General features: G+C 45.1%; 1 protein-coding gene and 1 long non-coding RNA gene across 2 annotated transcripts in view; one reads left to right on the forward strand and one right to left on the reverse strand.

Annotated features, from left to right (window-relative positions):
• Positions 1–9,264, reverse strand: part of LOC119647408 (tumor protein p53-inducible nuclear protein 1) — a 107,221-nt gene extending 97,957 nt beyond the window's left edge. Inside the window, exon 1 of the mRNA XM_038048284.1 lies at positions 8,715–9,264. The gene's annotated coding sequence lies outside the window, so the exon portion shown is untranslated. The remainder of the gene's footprint in view (positions 1–8,714) is intronic.
• LOC119647409 lies at positions 2,282–3,960 on the forward strand. The gene is made up of 2 exons (XR_005248863.1): positions 2,282–3,630; positions 3,706–3,960. It is a non-coding gene; the product is annotated as an uncharacterized LOC119647409 (long non-coding RNA).
• Positions 9,265–25,082: the final 15,818 nt, after the last annotated feature.

Consider the following 25,082-nt stretch of genomic DNA (forward strand, 5'->3'; position numbering starts at 1 on the left):
TACTATGAAAATCTCATGGTATTCACCTTGACTGGAAAATTTACGACGCAGTCACTTCGGTCATCTGCGTTTTATTATCCATTTATATCTGAGCTTCAGAGGTATAAAAATAAGAACTATCCAGAATTAGTAAATAAAATACAGAAGATCTGGTTTTCATCCAAACGTATTGTATCGTTTTCAAAGTAGGTCCCATCTGAGATTAAGAGTTTAACTCTAAATGATCGCGATTACCCTACGCTAGGTGACAGTATTGGAGCCATTGTCAAAATGGTCTCCATTTCTTTGCCTAGGTCCAAATCCCATTTCGTCATATATATTTGTATTCGTCTTTGCGCTGTTCTGATGCTGTAGGCTTATCATCATCATCATCAACGGCGCAACAACCGGTATCCGGTCTAGGCTTGCCTTAATAAGGAACTCCAGACATCCTGGATTTGCGCCGAGGTCCACCAATCGCTCCATCTCAGGTAGGGTCTCCTTGTCTTCTTTTTCTACCATAAATATTGCCCTTATAGACTTTCCGGGCTGGACCATCCTCATCCATACGGATTAAGTGACCCGTCCACCGTAACCTATTGGGCCGGATTTTATCCACAACCTGACGGTCATGGTATCGCTCATAGATTTCGCAGTTATGTAGGCTACGGAATCGTCCATCCTTATGTAGCGGGCCAAAAATTCTTCTTAGGATTCTTCTCTTGAACGCGGCCGAGAGTCCGTAATTTTTCTTGCTAAGAACCGAAGTCTCCGAAGAATACATGAGGACTGGCAAGATCATTGTCTTGTACAGTAAGAGCTTTGACCCTATGGTGAGACGTTTCGAGCGGAACAGTTTTTGTAAGGTGAAATAGACTCTGTTGACTGACAACAACCGTGACCAGTGCGGTTTGATGTTGTTGGTGCTAACGTTGGCACCATGTACTTTGTCTTGCCTTCATTGAAATGCACACGAAGATCTCGGGCCTATTGCCGCCTGCTCGATCTGTATGAAGGCAGTTTGTACGTCTCGGGTCGTTTTTCCCATGATGTCGATATCGTCAGCATAGGCCAGTTGTTGGGTGGACTTAAAGAGGATCGTACTTCTTGCATTTACCAGGGCCAGGTTAAAGAGGACGCATGATAGCGCATCCCCTTGTCGTAGACCGTTGTTGATGTCGAATGGTCTTGAGAGTGATCCTGCTGCTTTTATCTGGACTCGCACATTGGTCAGGGTCAGCCTAGTCAATCTTTTCAATTTCGTCGGGATACCGAATTCTCTCATGGTCGTGTACAGTTTTACCCTGGCTATGCTATCAAAGGAGGCTTTAAAGTCGATGAAGAGATGGTGCAACTGATGTCCATATTCCAACAGTTTTACCATCGCTTGCTGCAGAGAGAAAATCTGATCCGTTGCTGATTTGCCTGGAGCGAAGCCCCTTTGGTATGGACCAATGATGTGATGGGGCTATCCGGGCTTGCAAAATAGCGGAGAATATCTTATAGATGGTACTCAGCAATGTGATACCTCTATAATTGCCGCACTGTGTGATACCATGTATGAGACAGATAATGCCTCTTTGCGAGTCGTCAGGCATTGATTCACTTTCCCACTATGCTATCGGGCTGGAAAAATTATTACGCATGCTCAAGGTGTTAGTAAATATATGGTGAAAAATTCGTATTTCATCCAGTTCTTCACAAAAAATGGCCCCTTTAAGACGGCGCTGAGAGAGACTGGTTTGGTTTGCAACCTTTGAAATTTACCCAACCAAGGTATTTTATTTCACCAACAACCCCTTTTGATTATATGATAGAAGTAGATGTATATTCTTCACACCAGGGGTATTTAGGCAACCTAATAATAAACAACTGAAATTATGAATCCATGTTACCAAAATTAAGAGATGGTAGATTACATTTGGCTCAAAAAGAGGGTTGAGGTGATGATCTTTCCAGTGTCTGTTCTAGAAAGTTCTTACCCATGTGTTTATAAGATTGTGGAATTATGGGAACTTCGAAGAAGTATCTGTTACTAATGGCTGTCCACTTCCATCAGGATTAAGACATTTCTAATTTTGAAATTCCAATATATGTAGTGTTGAAAAGTGGAAATGCTGAAATGACGTACTCATGTGATGTCATATTTCACAAATTGTCAACTGTCAATTGTCTAACTGCGAAGCAACGTTCGAAAACCCTAACAGCTTCAAATACCTAGCCAAATTCTAAACATATCTTGTATGTAAGTTCGATTCCATGGTAATCTGATAATATCTGAGTCACCTTTCATGGGCACGTATAGGAGCCAATTAGTATCCCAAAATGTTTTTTTTTCCTTCTTACTCCATTAACATGACAATTCAGAAAGACGCTAAATTATTTATTTCTTCATTTTGTCCCATTCGCTTTCTTATCATTTGTGTGCTATGCATGATTTCGTAATTAGGTGAACTCTCAGAAGATAATATTGTACAAAGCCTTGATATTCTCAAGAATTTATATTACTAGAAGGTGATAAATGGAAGATACTTTCAAGCCATGAATTCATAGAGGCGCAGGTCAGATAACGAAGGTATGCACATTTGTACATGTACTTGGGATAGTACCTGAATCGGATTTAACTATTCACAGAAAAATCTAACATGTTGAACTAACAGTTTATCTACCTAAGGTGAATCTGAGTTTGTTTTTCCAGAATTCATAGGTACATTACATTCTCACACTGCATCTTCTTGTCTAGAAGGTTAGGATGGCCGGACAATATTTGTGGATACAATTTCAGGCAGGCAATATGCAAAGAAATGTAAATTACACCGTCTTATACGTATGGATGTGTTATTCAAAGGTCTCTAGGTTGAGAAAAATTACCACCTGAAGCCATAGGATCCTGATTCTTAGAAAAATCTCAAGAATTATTAAGTGATGCTCCACAAATCTGAAAGAAAACAGTTGAAAAGAGGTAACTAGTTCTAATGCAACCAAACCTCTGAAATGTATCTACCCAAGTTTTCTTCAAGAGGCGAAAGATTCTACTTCAAAAACTTTCCGTTCTCGACAAATCAGAAGCAATCACACGAATAACCTTTTTTTCAAAAACAAAGACAAAAATTGCCCATGCGCACTCAAGTGAACCATCAGCCAACCACCTTAGAATGATCAATTTTAGATGGTCATTTACTTCGTATCATTCTTTTGTTGTTATGCCCATGAACGCAAAACTACTTCTTAGTTTTTGTTAACCAAAGTTGGTGAAGAGTATCATTACCTTGTCTCATAATGTAAATCAGAAACCGAAAAACCCAAGTCAAGAAAAAAGTTTGCGTCTAGATCAGTGAGTGAGTGTGCAGACGGGCTCGCATCAGCTGAGCAAGAAAAAACCCGCATAACAAGTTACTATTTAAAGATACTACTAGTTTTTTTTCCAAAGACTCTGTGCTCAGTTGTGTGGTTCTGCATAGAACTGGAACATATACAGTATCCCGACCTCAAGATTGCTTGGAACCTTCTTGATTGCTTAAGCCAGAGTCGATGAAAATTTCCATGAGACACTTCCTTCAAATTGCTGTTTTTGAGCTCAGCAATAATAGTTGTATATCCAGCGATAATCTAAACAAATTTGTGCTTCTAGTAAAACTATAACACTCAAAGGTACTCTTTGTACAATGAACTACAAAAATCTTTCTTTATCAAAAGATTCTGGACTCTAAATCTTTCTCTTCACAGGTCTCGCAGACAACGTAGCAAAGAAGCAGTGTTTCATGGATCACAAAAAGGAAGAGGAGTGATGAGAGCACACAATCTAAGCAAACTCTACTTTGACAATTCCTCTGAGACATCAGAGCATACAATGTCATGACAACTAGCGTTTCATAAATTGTGTTAAAAATAGTATGAGCTTAGCTAAGGTATCATTCAGATCACTCCGCGTTTACTCTGCCAATAGCTTTCTGGAAATGAATAAAGTGTTCTGAAAATGCAGAGAGTCTCTATATTGCCGATGGTGCCCCTAACCGAAAACCGGTGCCAGTTTCCTAAATTTGAATAACATTGATTGACTGATTGATTGCGTCGTATCTTCTTTTCAAACTTTTGACTCAATAAAAGGAATACTGTCAATAGACTATGAGGATTTATAGACCATTTTGCAATGGGCTTTAAAAAAAAGGTAAACAATGCCTGAGAGGGAGCCTGAAGTCCACCAAGTTTGGACCGAAGGGATATGGCTGGTAGTTAAACTGTGCATATCCCTTCAAATGAAAGGCGTATATTACTAAGTTTATGATATTCGGGTGCGAAATTAAAGCAGAACAAGTCGGGAAACCGGAAGCTGGACGCTTCAGGTACGAAAGGTTTTGTGTATTTCTTAGTACGTAGCACGTAATATATCCATATATTATGTGAGAGTATCCACTTTCGGGTGATATTGACATTCATAGTCTTCAATTTTCAAAGAAGCAACAAATTTGAGGTATTATAATTTTGTTAGTAATAGTGCGATTTCCACGAAACTTGGTAAGATCATGCTCATATTATAGCCTATATCACTGCAAAATTTCATGGTACTGGGATGAACTCAAGGGGGGTTTCTAACCAATTACACAAATTTTTAGCAATATGCTATTAATAACTTTATTTAAACAGATATCGGGATGGGAGGTATTTCGGAGCCCAGGCACCATATAGTGGCAGCCTCCTGATTTTTTTCAGATTTTTCGGTTTGGTAGTTTCTGAGAATGGCCTCCTTAAAGAAGTGATCACTTTAAACCCCCCGCGCTCCCCACCCTTCCAACGAATATCAAAACTAAGATCGGCTTTGAAAAGTACTAATCGAGACCTTTAATTTGATACCCCACATGACTATATTTGATGAAAACAAATTTTACACCCCCCTTTTACTTGTATGGGGACCCCCCCTTAAATTCGACGTAAAAGGATGTAATTCATTGTATGCGTTTACACAAAACCTTAAAAAGGATGTGAACAAACAAGCTCCGGGTTTTCGATATCTAACGATTGCAACACTACAGTGGGATCAAGCTGTATTATTGCAATCGTTAGATATCGAAGACCCGGAGCCTGTTTGTTCACATCCTTTTGCTGCTTTAATTTCGGATCCGAATATCATAAACCATGTATACCGAAGACCGACCATTCCAACAGATACAATTATAAGCCGGAGGAGGACGGCCTCGACGCGAAAAATTCTTTTCAAGGAAGTTCGTTACCATTTCGGATACCCCAGAAAAGACGGAAAGGCCTGGTCGAACATGATCACTCAAAGAACTTTATGCATGATTAACGTTTATAAAGTTCACCATGTTTAATGCTGGGCACTATATTTTCAATTGCTTCCAGATTTAATGGATGCTACTTTTCGTAGACCCCATCAGAATTTTGAACAGCGCTTACGACGGCCTTGGGCCGGAGGAGAAACTTTTTGGTGAGGTTTAAGCAATCCCCCAATAAGCACCCTGGACTGCTCCATTCCTGGTAGGCCCTCCCAGTATATTTCCCTCACCCTTCCTCTCCATTTTTGAATTTCATAACCATGAACCCGTTTCTGACTCCACAGTAGGGTTCTGGCCCATGTAAGGCGTGCCTGCTCTCTTCTTGGCTAGTTCGTCCGCTGCATACTTGAATGGGCATTTGTCCCATTTGTACTTAGATCTAATCATCATCAACGGCGCAATAACCTGTATCCCGTCTAGGCCTGCCTTAATAAGAAACTCCAAACACTCTGGTTTTGCGCCGAGGTTCATCAACTCGATATCCCTAAAAGCTGTCTGGCGTCTTGACCTAGGCCATCGCTCCATCTCAGGCAGGGTCTGCCTCGTCTATTTGTCAGACTATTCACTAATCACACTAATACTGACATTCAAAGTTTTAGAATGTAAGTAATTTGCACAAAAGTGACATATATGTGATTTCTACCAAACTGTAGCAACGACATGCTCTATATTATAGACTATATTACTAAAAAAGTTGATGATTCTACAATGAATTTAAGGAGCGTTCCCAGACAATTTCTAAAAAATATACTTATAGTAAATATGGTAATATATAGGGTTGGGGTAAAATAAATGTCGTATTTGTGATCGAAATTTGACGCTTTATTTAACATACTTAGAGTTATCCGATTTAAATCAATGCGCCGTTTTGTTCGCAAACTTGTTGCCATTTAGAAGGCAACTCCGTTATCCCCCTCTTATAAACCCCCCCCCCCCCCCCCCTTATTTGCAAAAAACTCAGACAACCAGTTTTCGCAAGCCTCTTTTGAGACCAACTTAGTGGCACCAAGAGCATGTTGCATGAACCGGAAGGGATGGTAATCACTTGCTGCCAGGTCCGGACTATACAGTGGGTGCGATAGGACATCCCATCCGAGCTCCCGCAGCTTCTGGCGGGTCATCAAAGATGTATGAGGCCGAGCGTTGTCCTTATGGAACAGAACACCATTCCTATTGACAAATTCTGGCCGCTTCTGGTCAATCGCTTGCTTCAAACGATTGAGTTGCTCACAGTAGAGGACCGAATTGAGGGTCTGGCCATAGTTGAGCAGCAAAACCCTCCTGACCGTCAATCCGGGCTTGGCTTCGACCACGATCTTTTTCGCTTGAGGTTGTCGTGCTTGATTCACTTTTAATCATCAGTCACCATCCGCTGGGTCGAATTCGCTCCGTTTTAGCAGTGCATCGCAGGCGTTGTTTCGATCCAAGAGATTTTTTTCCGTCAACTCGTGTGGCACCCAAACATCCAGCTTTTTTTGGAATCCAATCTTCTGTAGATGGTTCCAAACGGTTTTATGGTCTATACCCAGTTCCTGGCCAATCGAGTGAATGCTCACATGCCGGTCTACTTGGATGATTTCGACGATTTTATCGGTTTATACGACGATTGGCCTACGAGCACGGGCTGTATCTTCGACATCCACTACACCAGAGCGCAATCTATCGAAACAACGCTGTGCTGTGCGAATCGATAAGTACAACACAAGATATGTTTAGGTGTCGCCATCTATTGAAAAAGTACGACATTTGTTTTTCCTCAACCCATTACTATTATTAACTTTATTTAAATAGGTATCGATATGGAGAGTATTTCGAGGTCTATATACCATTTGTATGGATTACCGCATTTCTTTTCAGATATTTGAGTTGATTAGTTTCTAAGAACGGGTCGTTGAAGTAATTGACCCCTTTCAGAACCCCTCGCTCCACCCCTTTGCAGCCATAATCGGGCCCCCGCCGGCTCCTTAAATTGAAAGTGGAACTATGTTTTTGGATCACAGGTTCTACCTTTTTACCAAATTTCATATTAATAGGAGCAACTGTTTCTGAGATAATAGGTGTGTCAGACAGACGGACTACCTCTTTTAAGTCTATCTTGCTGATTATATTCACATAATGGCAAGAACAAGCCGAGATGTACACACTGCCTTCGGTCAGATCAGGCGGCCCGCGACCTCCAAAATCGCAATTGATAACAGCTATGACCATAAAATCCGTCCTCGGTTGTTGGTCGCCAACAGAGCCTATTTCAGTATACAAAAACTTTTAGACTCGAAACGTTTGACCATAAGGTCGTGGGATCCTTCTGCCCTGAGTCGTCTATTTGTTCTATTACAGCTTATCTTATGTCCATTGTCCATATCCCCCTTTGGGGAGCATAGAGCAACCACAGCCTCTCAAAATCTATTGCTACTTTTAGCAATTTCATTTTCAATGAGACTCCTTCAGTTTTATCATCACCAAGCTTGATACTGTGTAAGTGATAGGCCTCCAATCGCTGGACAACCACAGAGACAAATGCAAACATGCAAGACACAACCGGGATCCGGACGCTTGGAAAACTAGACTAAACTAACTCCACTATCGCACGGACAAGGTACTACCTTAGACTAAGGACGAAATCATACAGTTCTCGGGTCCGGAGATTTTCGTGGTATTCATTTGTTCCCGATTAAATGGCGTTAACAAAGAGTGAAATAATTGCCTCCAAAAAGATTAAAAACGACAAATAAAGCAATACTTCCTATTAAGATTCGCTGAGAAATTTTGTTCGTACTCCGAAGTGTTACGTTTGACGGGGTCTCCAATTTCCGTGAGGGCAGCCAATGTAATGACTTATCAAACCTTTCAACTTTGCCTACAATGTAATGTACATATCTCTGACTCTACAAGAACTTGGATTATCTCGGCTGTGAGTATTGAATAAACCCGAGGCCAAGAACAAGGCTACATGCACGAAGGATGGGATCCATTGTACGGCCAAGTTATTTATCACCGCCTGAAAGACATTCAACTTGAGGCTGTGTTTGAAACGTTGCACTATCTCAAATCTCGGTCCATCTAAAGCTCTGCACATGCCCCACCGCACTCAGCGCTGTGTAAATAATAAAGAGCCATTACATGGGGGCACCCCTGCGCTTCTACCCCTTTCTATCGGAGACCTTGAACGCCATATTCACCTGGCACTTGTTACAATTTGCAGCCACTACCGAGGAGGCTGTAAGGAGCAAGTGCAAACCACCGAACTCGTTACTGGGGAGACATTTTCTGGCATCCTTGGCGTGGAGCACTGCCATCAAGTCTTCTAATTATTGCTTAAAATATTCAGAAAGCGATTGAGATCTCTGAGTACTCTATTTATAGCGAATGGCACCGTCATGAAATCGAAACGAGTGCGTTAGAGTTTGGGGTGAGGGTGAAGGAAGAAAGCTTTCGCGGACTTACCTCGTTCAGTTCCAACGTGTGCTCGCCTTCACTGCTTCAATTATTTTAACAATTTAATGAAATTTCGATTATGTAAGTGGTCTCAGAACATTTCTACCCTGTCCGGAAGGAGATTTCAAAACTGCGGATCAAAACCGAGAACTTTTCTGAAGCGATTCGAGACGTTGTGGGTCCTTTGGGAATTGTTCGCACTTTTATTGATTTTTCTAACGGTTCCGTGAAATTCACATGCAAAGGATTTTCCGCTGGAAATTTATGATTTCTTGTTTTGGGGAGGATCCTAGAAGAGCTCGCCTCACTATTTCCAACCGAAGTGGTGACACGAAAAACTACCTTTTGTCGTTACTTAATATTTTTTTAAAATGGAGAGCGTGAAATTTTATACTTTCTCGTGATTTCTGCTTTAGTTTAGAGAGAAAGAAAATTTATTTTCCTTTCTATTTATTTACTATTTATGTACAGGAGTATGATTACACTTATTAACAATATAAACAGACAAAAACTTGGTCGAACTTATTTGTGGGGCGCGCTCTCAGCTGACTGATGTTTGTACACAAAAAGTTCTTCTAGGCAAGCCTCGAAAACGGCCCTGGCTGAGGCGAGCCAGACCAGGTCGCGCTTGAGCCAGCTGAGCGAGCTAATCGACAAGAATACATACAATGGCGCCAAGAAGTTTTTGAACACTGTTAGCCAATTTACAGCAGATATGAAGAACAAAAATCGGCACCCTCGTAGGCCCACTAAGCTTAGAGCGTCTCCAATCACCAGGTCTAAGGACTCGCATTGGTTCAATCCATATTGCGAAGGAGTAACTTGGATGATAATAACAACACAACATAAAAGATACAACATACAATCTAAAAAACAACGAACTGCCCCCAAACATTTCCAACGAGTTTCATTATTCTCAACAGCTCCAACAGGTCCTGAAGATGAATCCCAACCTATTGACTAGCTGTACCAAAATATATCCGAGGCACTGTAAAGTATCTGTTTTATATACGAAAAACTTGAAATTCGACTTTATTCATTGTATGAAAGTATCTGTATCTGCTGCACTTGTGTAATGTGGATTTGGCGTGTGTTTATGTACGTTTGCATGAACATATGCGCACAGCAAGTAGAACGAGTAGAAGAACGGCGGCAACGGGAAATGGCTGAATGAGGGTTCCTCCAAACAAAGAAGATTTGGTATATAGGTGACCCCTAGAGTGTTGGTATTGCCAGCGAGCTGTTGGATGGATTGCTGAATACATTGGGGAAGTGGTGATTACATGAATCTTGTGTAAACATGGTACTCGTCAGGGTACGGACACTGCGCTCTAGTATCTAGGGAATTATTGAAAATTCTGTAGATATCACTATGCATTCATCATATGTGGTGAATACGGTGCATTAGGTGTGATTGCGATTATGTGTCGCTTCCACATGACGGATAAAAGAATGGAGTTAATACAGTGTGAATGGCTGAGAAGTATTTACTTGGCTTGTAATACACTTGACGGTTTTTTTTCTTTTGTTGGGGTAGGGTAGGTGAATGCATTTACGCGCACAGTGTTGGACTCCCGATTCGGTACGTTCTCGGAATACCAATTAAACACCTCCCCATCATCAGAGAACTAGCCTGGAACCGTTTGTCATATTACTTCGGGCTAGTCCCCGAACTCTCCCGCCTTGCGAATCCTTCAAATCAGGGAATTCCTTTCACCAACGGGAGGGGAGAGGAGAAAGGGAACTGTCAGTTCAAGCAACCTCCTGCCATCTGGCTCCTCCACCGGTCGAGCTCTATCTTCTTAGCAACGAGAAGGGCCCGAACGTAATGGGCAACACGGCTCCACCTGTCAGCACTCCTCAGCATCTCTTCGACAGTGTTGTCTGGAGAGAGATCCCCTGTGCTTAAATAGAGCTGGTGACGAACCCCATCCCACCTTCCACAAGAAAAAAATTGTGGTGGGCGTCGTCCACAACTCCATTGCACACAATCCGTAGATCGCACCTTTCCAATCTTGTGCAGGTAAGACTAAGAACTGCCATGCCTACTTAAAAATTGGGTAAGGAAATAATAAGTCTCACCGTGCTTCCGATTTTTCTGAAAGACATATATATTTTAAATTAAGTTAAAGAGTTATGAAAGCTCTTGGTTTTTCACAAGAGGAGTCCCAAATTACCTGCATGCTTCCTCCTTGCGTACACCTAGGGCTCCTGAGCCAGCACTATTATAATGTTCTCTTTGAAATTTGCCCTTGCAATTACCGCAGATGCAGCTTTCGCATGGGGGAGGGTTATCTGATCTATCTTAGTGCTAGTTATTGGCTCCGTTATTGTTTGGAGCTCTTCTCTACTGTCGGAGTATCGCTACATGGCGCTTTCTTGCGCGTCGCTATCCATTCTGAGCCCTAAAAGTTCTAGGTCTAAGTCGTCCAGCTTCTGCTCTTCACTGCTACTTCCCTGGTTGATCCAGTCCTTTCCGCCTCAACGTTTGGTTGACTCCAGCGATCTGTCATCTACCCCCATCAGGAGGAGTGTACCCTTTCCCTCCACCTTGCTTCTAAAGACTTTCCATAATCGCGTATGGAGATCCTCATTCTGCACCATGAGATCTTCCATTTCTATTGTCGCTGCTTTTGCGAGAAAAACTGTCACCATGTGTGCTCCAAATATATCATCCCCAGCACATGTTGACAGTTCTGATCCTTCCCAGTCTGGTAATTTAGGAACTATGGCCCTAATCCACTCTGCAGTGTCTTCCGTCGCGCAGTCCACCACTATATAACCTGGTCGAAAGCGTATCCCGGTGAACACAATTTTCGCAGTTCATCCCTTCCACATCTGCCTAACGACAAGGTCTTCGATTTCGTGCTCCTCACGAGTCAGTGTTTGCTCGGGAAACATTTTTGGCAGTATGGCCAGTTGAATGCCCTTAACCGCACCAGCATAGCTATTGGCGACCTTACTGAGTCCTGCCCTCACCTCTGACCTGCCCGGGTTTTCATGTTTGAATTTTTTTGGAGCATTCCTGTCATGCGGGCTTATCTCTGCTGCTCCTCGCTTTTCCGGCTCCGGTAAAGATGGCTTAGGTCTATCCTGAGCCTTCTTAAGGGCTTCTTCTGGTTTTAGGCCTTCCTTCAGGTAGCACGGGTACCACCTGCGCCACTGAGACCTGTCTCCTTCCTGACGTCCCATATACTATATTTATCTCAGACGTGCATTTGCTAGACCTTGCTTTTTGAGCAGTGACGTTTGTTGGTTATTGTCCACGCAGTATACCAATGTTGACCTTGGATCCACTGTTTGACGTCCCAACTTCTCCCTCTTGGCTGTATTCGTCTGGCTCTCAGCATTTCGGAGATGTGCCTCCGCCTGATTAACCAGTTTGTGTGCGACACGGGGTCCCGCTTTATTGGTTGTAGTTTTTTTTTATTACTGGTACTTATTTGATTCCCACGAGTATGGGGGTAGGACGTCGGCCGTGCCATAGCCCCCGGTAGCATGGTAAGGTCTAGCCTACTGACTGAGGCGATGATGTATCAGTAAGGCTCCATTCGAATACAGTCAGTTACCCCCGACTACAAACTATCCAATGGGCACGGTTCGCATGACGCCCGCATAATTTCGGGAGGTGTTTTTCGACTCCCCAGTGTAGATCCGTAGCGTTTTCTGATTAGTAGGGTAACCTCGTACAGGTTTTGGCTATCACCACTCACGTGAGGGGGAGAAGAAAGGAATTCGTTGATTGAGAAAACCCCCTGCCATTCGATCTCTCCACCAGTCGAGCTCAATTTTCATCGGTAGAAGATTCCGAACGTAATACACAACACGGGTTTGTATATCAACACTCCCCAGCATCTATCTAGCAATATTTTCCGGAGCAGTTCTCCCGTGTATGGATAAATTTTCTAACGAATCCCATCTCACCTTCTATAAGAAAAAAAGGTTTTTTAACTGTATCGTCCGCCACTCCATTGCAAAACACACAGTTAGGGGTTAGTGTTAAGTAATTCTTCACATATATGTATTTTTGAAATTCTAAGTTTAATTCTTATAAATATTTAAGATATTTTTAAATTAACAATTCATATGTTATTTTCATTAATGTACAATTAACATTACTATTTAATTCAACGAACTCAAAAAGACTTCGGTGTTCAATTCCCAACTTGATATCTATAATTTGTGACAGGTCTCCTAAAACAAAATCATTCATCGCACACTTTTTTGAGATCTTCCACTCCCTTGGCGTGCCACGCAAAGTGGATAGATCCGCGCCATCTATTTGCTCGCACTCGCAACATTCGAAATAAATTTCGAATGCTGCGAATCCTGCCGCGCCACATCACTCCGCCCCCAGATGAAACCTAGGGGTTTCAGCGACTGATCCCCGAACTTCGTTCGCCGTTAATCCACAAAGCGGACACGACGTTGCTTCGGGGCGCACGCGGGTTTCAGTCTGGACAAAGAGACCGCCTTTTTGTGACCACTGATCTCGAGCTGGAAGAAATGTTCTCCCCGCTCGAGAACGCGGTACGGGCCCTCATATGGAGGCTGCAGCGGCTTCCGGACGGCATCCGTCCTGATCAGCACGTGCGTGCAAGTGTCCAGCTCCTTGGGCGAACAGGCAGGTATGGATGAGTGTCGAGTGGGTGGTGGCGCTTTGATGCGTCGGAGATTGTCTCTCAGCAGACGCACCAACCCCGACTCCGTGAGACCCGATCTCTTGTCGAAGACCGGATCGCTTGGGAGTCTCGGGTTCTCCCCGTAAACCAGCTCCGCGGGGCTGGCAGCAAACTCCTCTCGGCGGGTTGTTCGAAGGCCGAGTAGGACGAGAGGCAAGACTTGCGTCCAGGACGGGTCGTCGCGTGCCATAATGGCGGCTTTCAGCGTCCGGTGCCAACGTTCCAACATCCCATTGGATTGTGGGTGGTATGCCGTAGTCCGCTGGCGTTTAAAACCAAGGAGTTTGCCTAACTCGGAGAAAAGGGTGGACTCAAATTGCATTCCCTGGTCAGTGATGACCACTGCAGGGACGCCAAAGCGAGGTATCCACTCTCGACAGAGGGCTTCAGCACATGATTGCGCCGTGATGTCTTTCAGAGGTATTGCCTCAGGCCACCGCGTGAACCTGTCGATGATTGTGAGGCAATACTTATAACCGTGCGAGTCTCGCAAAGGCCCTATTATGTCGAGGTGTATGGTGTGGAAACGCTTGGTAGTGCGGGGGAATGAGCCCACTTCTTTCCTAACATGCCTGGAGACCTTACATTTTTGGCATGCGATGCACTCTCTGGCCCAGGAATTAATATCCTTGTTCATGGAGGGCCAGAAGTATTTTCCGGTGACTAACCGGTTTGTTGTCCTGATGCCGGGGTGCGCCAAGTCGTGAACTGCGTGGAACACTTCCTTGCGAAATGTGGCCGGAATGTATGGCCGAGGTCCCTTTTCCGAGTCTTCGCAGCAGAGCGAGAGGCTTGAGCCGAAGATGGGCAACTCCCGAAATTTGTATTTGGGGTTGGACTTGAGGCTCTGAAGTGCTGCGTCATCCACTTGCGCCTTGGCAATAGCCGAGAAATCGAGTGAGGCGGGGATGTTAACTTCGGAGACACGAGACAAAGCGTCAGCAACAATGTTGTCCTTCCCGGACACGTGCTGGATGTCCGACGTAAACTGGCTTATGAAGCTCAGGTGTCGAAGCTGACGAGGGGACGCTTTGTCGGGCTTCTGTTTCAAAGCGAACGTGAGAGGCTTATGGTCCGTGAACACTGTGAACGGCCTGCCTTCTAGGGAGAAACGGAAGTATTTGATGGACAGGTATGCGGCGAGCAGTTCGCGATCGTAGGTGCTGTAGTTCCGTTGAGCGGGATTCAACTGCTTCGAGAAGAAGCTCAACGGCTGCCAAACTTGGTCCACCTTTTGGTGAAGGGCAGCACCTACTGCGTTGTCAGAGGCATCAACAAAAACGGCTAGGGGTGCATCTTGCAGAGGGAATGCCAAGAGCGTAGCGTCAGCCAGTTGTTGACGAGATTTGTCAAACGCGCAGATAGCCTCTTCAGACCACACGATCTCTCGTGTGTCCTTAGTTTTGGGGCCAGACAAGTACGCGTTCAAAATGGACTGGAGATGGGCGGCCTTGGGCAGGAAACGACGGTAGAAGTTCAGCATGCCCAAGAATCTCCTCAACTCCCTCACTGTCTTTGGACGCGGGAAGCTTGTTATCGCTTGCACCTTGTCTGGGTCGGGCTGTATTCCTTCAGGGGAAATGAAATGGCCGAGGAATCTCACCTGTTGTTGAAGGAATTTGCATTTCTCAACGTTTAGGACTAAACCGGCCTCAAGGAGACGTTGAAAAATGCACTCGAGATGGGCTAAGTGCTCAGACTCAGTGGTAGAAGCGACCAAAACATCATCCAAATATACGAAACAGAATTCGAGGTTTCGCAGGACTGAGTGAATGAACCTTTGAAAGGTTTGCGCCGCATTGCACAATCCGAAAGTCATTCGGGTGAACTCGAAGAGTCCAAAGGGTGTGCATATTGCCGTCTTTGGAATGTCTTCAGGAGCTACTGGAATTTGGTGATAAGCCTTGGTTAAGTCCAAGGTCGAAAAGATGCGGCAATTCGCGAGGTGATGCGCAAAGTCATGGATGAGTGGAATTGGATATCGGTCAGGAACAGTCTGTGCATTTAGTCTTCTGTAATCCCCACATGGGCGCCATTCGCCGTTTGGCTTAGGGACCATATGCAGTGGGGAAGACCAACAGCTGTTTGAGGGCCTGCAGATACCCTGTTGAACGAGTTGTTCAAACTCTTTCCGTGCAATTGCCAGTTTCTGAGATGGTAGAGGACGCACCTTCGAGAAGATCGGGGAACCAGTAGTGATAATGTGGTGCTGCACATTGTGCTTCACTGGTTTGGAGAGACTACAGTTGGTAGTAATCTGGCTGAACTTTTGGAGAAGTGCCCGAACACGAGAGTCGGTAATGTCTTCTAAAAGAACGGAAAGATTATTGCCTGGGTGAGATACCATATGTCCCGACGTATTAAGGTTGGTCGTGGAATCTATAAGAGACTTGTTTTGCAAGTCCACCAGCAATCCATAGTGACACAGGAAGTCTGCGCCTAGTATGGGGAAGCTGACATCCGCCAGGATGAAACGCCACGAAAACGTCCTACGCAAGCCAAGACTCACGTCCACTTGCCTATACCCGTACGTGTTTATGCGGGAGGAATTTGCTGCCGCAAGTTTGAGCGGTTGAGGGAAAAGTTGATGATGCTGGGGTACGGGAAGGACCGAAACCTCCGCACCCGTGTCGACGAGGTAGTTGCGCCTGCTGAGAGGGTCGAAAATAGTTAGGCGACGTGGCGCTGCGTTCTGGGTGGCCGCCGCCAAGACCCCCCGCGGACCTAGTTTTTTGCGGTAGGAGAGAATCTACACGGTAGCGTACATCTTGTCGCTTTATCCCCGAATCTGCGGTGGTACCAGCAAATCCCTGGGTCCGTGGACTGTCTTGACGACCTGCTACCTGATCGCCCTTTTCGGATGGCAGACCGCGAGCGTGCTCGCGATCTGGCGCCCGAACGCTGAGCGTCCAACGTCGCCCTCATCTCGGCCATACTGGCTGTTAATGCAGCAATCTCGCGCCTCAATTCACCCACCTCATCCGACGGTGGTTGAACGGCCGCCAAGGTTGGGCGTACGTACACCTCCTGAACCTGGTCGGCCGTCGCTGCCAGTTCCTCCAAGGAACCGGAGACGCAAGCGAGGATCGCCTGGGTGCCCTCCGGGAGCCGACGCAGCCAGAGCGACTTGATCAGGTCTTTGCCGATCTTACTCCCACCCAATTGCCTCATTTCACGAAGCAATTGGCTGGGAGTTCGATCACCTAAGGTTAAACCTGCCAGCAAGTGGTCTAATTTTGCCGACTCGCTTGCCGACAGGCGCCTGATCAACTCGCTCTTGAGCTGCACATACGATGTCGACTTCACCACGTCGGACACCAGAAGTATGGACTCTTCGTCCAGGCCGACCACCGCGTAGTTGAAGCGGGTCGCGTCCGATGTGATGCCGGACATTTGGAATTGTGCTTCCAAATGCACGAACCACAGTTCGGGGTTCCGCCGCCAAAACGGAGGAACGCGTACGGCGAGGGCGGTCACTTGCGGGTTCGATGGGCCCGCCGCGTCCCTATTGTCAAAAGACATCTTGTTTCACGAAAAGTACGAGATTGAAATGCAAACGCGGTGAGTTTATTCTGAAACGCGGTGGACTTTACACCGACACGGCAGGCCGCACCCACAAATGCACGCACGAAACGAGAAAAAACGAAGCGGACGCTATCCAGCGCAGACCAAAAACACCGCCAATGAGAATGGAGGACTCGCGATGTTAAACACCTGCACGCCGTCTCTTGCAGCGATTTCAATTTTTTTATTATTATTTATACAAAAAGTTGGGACAAACTCATTACGCTTAAAGAAGAGTGAAAAATACATGCGTGCCACGCGAGCATTTTAAAGTAAAACTAAAGAGAATTTCCTCAGGTCGTTAAGTTGCAGCGGTTACATTTGGTATGTATTTCGTCGTGGGGTCTTCTTATTCCGATAGCCGAGTAATCTGATGGTGATGAGTCTAGATCTTGCGACGGGCGCTCCCCGCAAGCGGTGGGGCTGCCGTTTTAATGGTAGCGAAAGTAGAAAAGGATGTTGTGCAGGAGGACGTGCGTACGGGAAGTCGCGTGAAAATCCACTTCTGGTGATGGTCCGACGTGTGTCGCGCAGTACACTGTGTAGAGAAGGTTTGTTGATGGGGATGATGATGTGCTTGAGTTTTTCAATTATATGACACCTCGTGCACAGCATTGAGGAATTGAGACTTCTGCATTTGGAGCATATCGATCTTCTCGATTTGTTCTTGGACGTAATCCGCTTTCCGTTTGAAGTAGTCTTTGGAGTCTTCGAGGTTCTTTTCTACGTAGTTGATGTTTTGGTGCGAGTTCCGGGGTCACCAATTAAGTAATTCTTCACATATATGTATTTTTGAAATTCTAAGTTTAATTCTTATAAATATTTAAGATATTTTTAAATTAACAATTCATATGTTATTTTCATTAATGTACAATTAACATTACTATTTAATTCAACGAACTCAAAAAGACTTCGGTGTTCAATTCCCAACTTGATATCTATAATTTGTGACAGGTCTCCTAAAACAAAATCATTCATCGCACACTTTTTTGAGATCTTCCACTCCCTTGGCGTGCCACGCAAAGTGGATAGATCCGCGCCATCTATTTGCTCGCACTCGCAACATTCGAAATAAATTTCGAATGCTGCGAATCCTGCCGCGCCACAAGTGCCTTATCAAGGAAATAATCCGTCACAACGCGCTTTCGGTTCAACGATGGACCTAGGTTTCTGCCCAGTTTACGTACTTGTGCGAAGCACCTCGGGTACATTTGCTTACACTACACTAGTTCTTTCTTTACGCCACGGAAGTATAGTTGAATGGACTGGTTTGCAATCATGAGAAGACGTCCTTTGCTAAAGATGTTCATCTTCGAGGCGACCGTGAATCTAAGGTACTTAAAGGGTGAGCTTTGACCTTATAATCGCAGGTCGATATTGAAGGCAGGGTCGGAATTTTCTTTTTAGTAGTCAAAGTGGAAATCTTCATTAGGTCAAATCGATGCGTTGGACTATTCATGGCTTCACCACACTTCTGGTACCATCGACCCTACTAGCGACATTTTCGCTGATTTCTAAAGTAAAGATAAGTTGAATATACGCCTTATCGAGGTTTTCCTTGTATCTGAGCTTCCACGCTATGGCAAGCTAAGCCAGTCAAGAATTTTGGAGAAGTGATTTTTCAGACATTTTAATTTTGAACCACCTGCCTTAGTATTTGGCTTTTTACAGAACTGCCATTCTACCCATAACGGTCGCATGTTGTGCAACTTGAAAAAGGGAGTGGACAACCGCCACCTTGCAGCCCAGCATATAGGAGGGAACTGTGTCATCAGGCTAAATGAGGTTGATATAAATCAACCTCAACCAATGCGACACAGCTCTACATTTGCCCTCGCAAACAATTCCATAGTCGGATGTGGACATGATACTAATCTGCGAACCTTACGGAAATTATGGTAGTGCCACGTGGGACTCATTTCGAAGCGCGGCAATAAGTGCAAGTGGCGGCAAACTATTCAAGAAACAATGGAATTCCCGGGGACCGGCTTTGTAAGAGCAAAAGTCAATGGCGTTCATATCTACAACTGTAACGTTCCTCCTATTGCAACATTAGCGCAATATGACGAGATGCTAGACGGCTTGGCGTCGGACGCTAGAGACCATAGCCCCAAAATCATCGGGGGTTTCAACGCGTAGACTTTAGACCGGGGAAGGCGAGTGACGAACACCAGGGACCAAATCCTGCTTGAAGCCTTTGCGAAACTGGACATCGTACTAGCCAACGTTGAATATGTGCCGACCTTCCAAGGTAGAGGGCTAGACCCAATCGTCGATCTGACTTACCTCAGTAACACTTCGGCGAGAGGGATGGTCTGGCGGATGAGTGAACACTACACCCACAGTGACTACCAGGCTATCTTTCTCGGCATCAGAAACTGGGCAGGCGACAGTCAAGTGAGCAACAAGAGTGAAAAAATCAGGTTAACTGATCTACTGAAGCATTCGAGGAAGAGAAATTCCTAGCGGCTTGAGAAGGAGGTCACGACCCGGCGATGAAAAAAGTGAGTAAGTTATGTAATTAAGGCATGCGACTCTACAATGCCACGACGGAAGTTCTGCCACAGTAGGAAACCAAACTACTGCAGGAACTAAGAAATATCGCAGTTGAGAGCATCGTATCTGCGTTCGTCGAGCTAGCGGATGGCCTATCGGAGCAGCAGTATGGGCTTCATGGGCCCACGGTCGACGCAATAGTAATGGTCGTGGACCTAGCTCGGGAGGCATCCGCCGCTGGTAAGCGCTGCGAGGTGGTGACGCTCGATGTCAAGAATGCCTTTAACTCTGCCAACTGGGGTTGAATTAACAGAACCCTGGCACCCTGGCTAATCGAGAGTTACCTCACGGAGAGAGGTCGGATGAAGCAATGGGGGAAGGAACATGTTGTGACAGCAGGTGTTTCCCAAGGCTCAGTATTGGAAGATAAAACGAAGCGGGTTTTTATTACCAATCGCAGGGAAAACAATACTGTCAAAATCTGGGTTGGTAATTACGAGGTCGTTTCAAAATCGATCATCAGATGCCTCAGGGTAATGATCGGTGCCAAAATGGGTTCTTCATAAACACGGGATTTCAAAAAACCCCATAGAAAAAAATTACAAGGGGACAGATCGGGAGAGCGTGCCGGTCATTCCAAATCGCCTCTAATTGAGATAAGGCACTCTGGAAAGTGTTCCCCCAAAACAGCCATCGATGCTCTTGAAGTGTGTGCTGTTGCACCGTCTTGTTGGAACCAAGTGTCCCCCAAATCCAAATTTTCTAGCCGTGCGAAAAAAAAATTCTGTAGCATGTTTACATACCGGTCCGAATTCACTGTCACTGTAACCTCATTTTCCTCAAAAAACCAGAGACCAATAATTCCAGCTGAGGAAATTGCACACCACACTGTGACTTTGGGTGAATGCAAAGGCTTTTGATGCAATTCTCGAGGGTTGGTGTCAGCCCAGTAGCGCATGTTTTGTTTGTTAACCGACCCACACAAATGAAAATGGGCTTCATCGCTAAAAAAAACAATAGCACCCTCGGGAACGACATCAAGAAGAAGCTCACACACGTTCATCCGAGAATTGAAGTCACGTTCTGAAAGTTCCTGCACTATCGCCGTCTTATAGGGATGAAATTGAAGATCATCACGAAGAATTCTTCTCACAGAACGATCGGATAGTCCAAGGGCAGATGCGTGTTTGCAGAACGCCGTGGCGATCGCAACATTGACGCTCTCACTACTTCAATGTTCTCAGGTGATCTAACGGGCCGAGGGACTCCAGTTCTTCCTTTTGTCGCACTTGCAGTTTGTCTGAATGTAGTGACCCATGTAACAATTGATTTGCGGTCTGGGACGGGAGCCAACGGGGCTAAATTAAAGCGATTCCGAAATGCACGCTGTGTTGCAATAACCGAACATCCGCTTGAAAAGTAAACTTCAACGGCAAAGGCACGCTCCTCACTATTCCAACGCATGATGGCGACTGAACCGTGTCGGGACAAAACTTTACAGTATCCCCTGTTGAACGAGGCCACTAGCGCTCCGCTATGACATCAACTAACTGAGTGGCGCGCATTTTAAAAAAGGAAGTTATGCTGCCGCACCCTGTAGAATAATATCCGGTGAGGCAGTGAGTGTTACCGCGGGGATGATTCCCTTGGAGCTCCTAGCGAATAGGGCACACTGTCTGTACCGGAGAAGGTGGCATATCTGGCCGAAGTGACTGCGGGCTTCCGAATGTCACTATGGCAGCAACGGTGGAATAATTCCGAAAAAGGCCACTGGACTCATACACTGATACCGTGTATTGAGAGAGAATTACCACCCAACACAATTCCTATGGGACACAGCGGTTTCAGGAGGTACTTGAGTCGCTTCGGGTTGAATGCGTCCTCAGACTGCCCTGAATGTGCCGCTGCACTTGAGGGTCCGGAGCATGTTATGTTCCATTGTCCGAGGTTCAGGATTGAAAGAGGGAAGTTAAGCAATGCCCTCAGCGCAGTTATCGCACCCCATAATTTCGTGGACAGGTGCTGAGGTCAGAAGCAAATTACAGTGCGACAAACGCAACAGTAGCTGCAGGAATTGGATCAAGGTCGGAAAGCGCGACGGATGCATGACAGATATGGGCGCAGACGTTGGGGTGGTTTCAGTGGGTGAGAATCTAAGATTCGACCTCCAACCATAAATATAAATATAACAAAAAAAAAACTGGATGAGGGTAGAGCAGAGGCTTCATTGTTCCCAATTTCTTCCCTTTGTTTCCAACTCACGTTTTATTTCCCTAAAAAATCTGAAACTAACATAAATTTCCAGTCGATTTGATTGCTACGGAACGTTCGACCATTCTATTCGCACATGTCCGAATCGCATTAATTTGAATAAAAGAAGGGATTGATTCATGCCCAGACAACTAGCTCTTGATCATGGTTACCACTGCTGCTGCTTCCAGTCTATTACCATGAACAGAAATGAAGGCTTTAAATCCACTTCGAGGGTATTCAATTACCGTTCACGCCTTTTTATCACGTTTTGGAACAACATATGCGATGTGTGTGATATTCATCAAGAGCCGGGTACTTGGTATATTCAAGTGGGGAAATGTTCGAGTGCAGACAGACTGGTGCCATGCATCAGCTTCGATCATGGCACTCAGGCTCCCCATAACGGCCGGGGACTGTTTTGGTGAGAAACATATCAACATGTTGTGCATGGCGGCTATAAAGCATAAAAATCAAAATGAGGCCCTCATCGCCCACCGAAATACTTCGCCCTGCGTATGTAACGTGTGCGTCATAGTACATAATATGTGCAATCACGCGTGGGCTATAAACAAAGAGCTCGATTTAATTGCTCCGGGATGCAGTCACTCAACCAGCATTTCCCTCTTCCAATTATGCAGTTTGTATTTTGGGAAGTGTAAAGTACTCGATAAGATTTAAGGCTGATATACGTACTCAAAGGAGCATGTACACTTATTAGGACCAAATGAGAGTAGTCTCATCCTGCATCAGGTGCATGTTGAGCTCATGAAGTATGCAACATGAATTTTCTATATAAGGATATTTGTGGCTAAGTGACTTGCCTAGTTATAATGAAACCCGGGTAATGCATCTTGCGGCTTTGGATATCTATCAGCCCCCGTATGTTGGGCTCTATTTACTTTGAATAGCAACTTGAATATTCGCATTAAGAAAATTGGATAAAAAAGGAACAATGTTACTAAAAATGTAACAATGGAGTCAATCAGAGTTGAAAACAAAATGGGCCAATGGGAAATTTGACCGAATCAAGATCCGATTATCTCCCGTCTTACCCATTTCAAGTGAAATGCAGACAAAATTTGCTATTCGAATGAACAAGTCGGAAACCGTAAGTTTGGCGCTTCAGATATGAAAGGTTTTAAAAGGTTGTGGCAATATAAGCGTGCACCATGTTTTTAAAGTTTTGTGTAAAGCAAAACCGTATTAAAATCGGTTCACTATCTGTCTTTTTTTTTTAAGGAGGTGGAAGTCTTCAAAAGACTTTGGCCTGGGCACGCCAGAGTGTGGGATTTTTACCCGTTAAAACTACCCCCAACTCTCCCCTACCCCGAGGAACCACCTTTGTGTATTACCTCACAGAGCGGAGTTAGCTTACTTTAGCTAAGTCTCCTTCCGTCTTCCCACGGGGCTCGTAACTGCACCTCCCTCACTTCTTCTGCTTTTCGCAGTTTATCCTGGATTACTATTTCCGAGTTATCACAATCTCGGCAGATGCTAGCACTAAGTGCCAAGCATTTAGGCTCGAACGATCCTACCTACTTATAAACTAAAGGGGCAGTGATGGTGATGGCCGGTGGTAGGTTAATCCGTCGAGAACTCTCCGCAACATCGAGCACGAATGTAGAATGGTGTACTTCTGCATGGTTTGAACAAGACTGTGCGAAAGTCCCAGGACATCAAGGGAAGCCGTGAGGGATTTAGGTACAATACCTGTAGCTGACAATATTATGGGAACTACAACCACCCGCTCGCGACGACAAATTTCTTTGATTTCCCGAGCCAATGGCTCATAGTTCACCTTCTTCTCCACGTATTTCCGTTCAATGTTGCTATTATGGAGGATAGCAACATCAATAATATACGCGGAGCGACCCGTCTTGCCAACTAGCAGTACGTCAGGCTTATTGTGTGCGATATGGCGATCAGTCAGAACTTGCCGGTCCCAATACATGCTGTGAGCAGAACTATCAAGTACTACTTGCGGCTCATATCGGTAAACCGGACATGTTCCCGTGATCAGCCCATGCTTGTATACAAGGTTTTGATGGATAACCTTACATACAGCATTATGCCTAGTGATGTATTGCACCGGACCTGGAATTTGGACATAGTTGTCCGTATCCGCCGCTGGACGTTTTCTAGATCGGTCTTCATCTACGGCAATACTCCACAAGTCAGTGAAGAGATAGCGAATACATTCAACGAGCTTATTTTATTCTTCCCCGAGAGATGCGGTTTCAGTACCAGCTTTACACGTCGCAGGAATTCGGACAGCAGAGCATCCTTCAGATCACCAACTCGAGCATGGGTTCCTTGCAGAATTCCTAGGTACTTGTAGAAGTCTGTCTCAGTCATAGCTTCGATGTGGAGGTCTCCAATGCTATGTCCGGCATGCAGCTCGTGATGATCTTTGCGGATGGCTTGGATTCAGCACTTGTCTAATCAAAACTCCATTCGAATATCACGGCTGAACATGTCTATTATTTGCAACAGACTTCTAAGATGGTCGTCAGTCCCAGCATACAGTTTGATGTCATCTAAGTACATCAAGTGTGTCAGTTCGCACTTAGCACGTTCAGTGCCATACAAAACCAAAGGGGACTCAACGAATCCCCCTGGAAGATGCCCCTCCGTATACGGATGGGCTCTGAGGTATTAGCACCCTCAGATGTACGCACTGATAAGGTGGTATGCTACCTTTCCATGACTGTCGCCAAAAACTTTATTAGTTTCGAATCAATGCGATACAGATGTAGGATATCGATTAGCCAGGTAAGCGGAACGCTATCAAAAGCCTTGGCATAATCGATATAGCAACTAAAGAGGTTTCTTTGGCCTCTAGTTGCTTGTCCTACAACTACCGACTCAACTCGGCAGCCCTTCTGCTCCTTGGGCAGAATGTTGTTGGTCTCGAGGTGCGCATTGATCCTTCCACTAATAATGGACGTTATGAATTTGAAGAGGATTGGTAAGCAAGTAATCGGCCTTGTGTCTGCGGGGTCCTGCACCGTGTCCTTCTTAGGGATAAGGTAGGTAATCCCCGCAGTGAGGAAGGGTGGAAATTCCTCCGGCCGACTCATGACCTCATTTATACTGCGTGCCAACCGACTGTGTACGCTGGTAAATTTCTTATACCAAAAATTCTGCAGTTGATCCAAACCTGGGCCCCTTCAATTCGTCGAGCTGTTTATGGCTTGTCGAACTTCCTCTTTGATAACATCCGCCAATTCATGCCAGGTATGGCGGGTGCCATCGGTGGTGATCTACTTAGCGTGCTCAGCATGCTGAGTGGGTAACCCCCAAAGTCCACCCCAATACTCTTTCGCTTCCGTCACCGAGAACTGTATTGTCTGGACGCTCTCTTGGGATTCGTTGAGAGATC

The sequence above is a fragment of the Hermetia illucens genome, chromosome 2 (genome assembly GCF_905115235.1).
Source record: "Hermetia illucens chromosome 2, iHerIll2.2.curated.20191125, whole genome shotgun sequence".
In the NCBI taxonomy this organism is placed as follows: domain Eukaryota; kingdom Metazoa; phylum Arthropoda; class Insecta; order Diptera; family Stratiomyidae; genus Hermetia; species Hermetia illucens.